Consider the following 1,839-nt stretch of genomic DNA (forward strand, 5'->3'; position numbering starts at 1 on the left):
TCTTCATAAATTCTTTGCCTAGGCCAATGTCTAGAAGAGTATTTCCAACTACTTCCTCTAGAATTCTAATAGTTTCACTCCTTAGGTTTAGATCTGTGACCCAGCGTGAGTTGATTTTTGTGAGAGGTGAGAGGTGTGTATCCAGATTCAGTCTTCTACATGTGGCTATCCAGTTTTCCCAGTGCCATTTATTGAATAAAGATTCTTTTCCAGTGTATGTTTTTGTCTGGTTTGTCAAAGATTAGGGGCCTATATAAGGATGGTTTTATATGTGGGTTCTCAGTTCTGTTCCATTGGTCAATGGCTCTGTTTTTGTGCCAGTACCAAGCTGCTTTTATTATTACAGCTTTGTAATAGAGTTTGAAGTCCAGTAAATTGATGCCTCCCATTTTGTTTTTATTGCCTAGAATAGTTTTTGCTATGCGGGGTCTTCTCTGGTTCCATATGAAGTGTAAAAAGATACTCTCAATCGACTCAGAAAAAGCATTCCACAAAATTCAACACCCTTTTATGATAAGAACGCTTAACAAAATAGGCATGGATGGAGCTTACCTAAAATAGATACAAGCCATTTATGACAAACCCACAGCCAACATAATACTGAATGGGGAAAAATTGAAAGCATTCCCACTTAGAACTGGAACCAGACAAGGTTACCCACTATATCCACTTCTATTTAACATAGTGCTGAAAGTCCTGGCCACAGCAATCAGGCAAGAGAGTGGAATTAAAGGCATATGAATGGGAACAGAAGAGATCAATCTCTCACTATTTGCTGATGATATGATATTGTATCTAGAAAACTCCAAGGATTCAACCAAGAGACTCCTGGAATTGATAAATGGATTCAGTAAATTCTCAGGATACAAAACCAATACACACAAATCAGAGGCATTCATATACTCCAACAGTAGTCATACTGAGAACCAAATCAAAGACTCAATTCCCTTCACAATAGCAACAAAGAAATAAAGTACCTAGGAATATATTTAAGTAAGGAGGTAAAAGACCTCTACAGGGAGAACTATAAAACATTGAAGAAGGAAATAGCAGAAGACGTAAACAGGTAGAAAACCATACTGTGCTAGTGGGTCGGCAGAATCAACATCGTTAAGATGTCTATACTACCCAAAGTGATCTAAAGATTCAATGCAATCCCTATTAAAATACCAACATCATTCTTCTGAGATGTAGAAAAATTAATTTTACACTTTGTATGGCCCCAACTTCTTAACCAAGGAAGAGCTGCAGCAGAGCTGGTCAACCCTCAACCGCCCTCTGCTCCCTCTCCCACAAGAACTTGGTCCTCAGGACACACGGGCCAGCCAGGTACTCGGTCTGGAGCCGGCCTGAACTCGCAGAATGTGGGCAGTAGACAGGAGGAGCCATCTGGGGAGGAACCAGCAGGGCCGGAAGCAGCCTCTGCTGAGCCCAGCGCCTTGGTGAGCTCCAGCATCCCCCACCGGAGCTGGGGCCTGCAGAATATGACATGCGGTTGCGTGTGGACATCGGTGAGACCAAGAGACCCAGCACAGGCCAGGGCTGCTCCAGGAGCTATGGTGGCTGCACGTGTCCCATGCAGTGCGCAAGCTGCACCTTGGAGACTTGCGTGGGTGGCACAGGAGACAGGCCCAGAGGCCCTGCAAGACTGGGAAGTTTGTCCCACCAACACTGGGGTCACTGATGTCTTTGTGAAGCGCACAGCAGACATTAAGGATTCAACTGCTTACCTGGCCCTCTACGTGGGGCCTACAGAGATTCTACCAGGGCCACACCCTATGCAGCCACCCCAGAGGACCCTGAACCAGGGGCTGGCCCTCTGCAAACCCTCTCTGCTCA

The 1,839-nt window shown here is 45.0% G+C and overlaps 1 pseudogene; it reads left to right on the forward strand.

The window, feature by feature from the left end:
- The first annotated feature begins 1,239 nt into the window (after nucleotides 1–1,239).
- The window catches only part of LOC105825825, a 1,983-nt pseudogene continuing 1,383 nt past the window's right edge, over nucleotides 1,240–1,839 (forward strand).

This window comes from Propithecus coquereli, unplaced genomic scaffold, assembly GCF_000956105.1.
Source record: "Propithecus coquereli isolate 6110/MARCELLA unplaced genomic scaffold, Pcoq_1.0 Scaffold828, whole genome shotgun sequence".
NCBI lineage: Eukaryota > Metazoa > Chordata > Mammalia > Primates > Indriidae > Propithecus > Propithecus coquereli.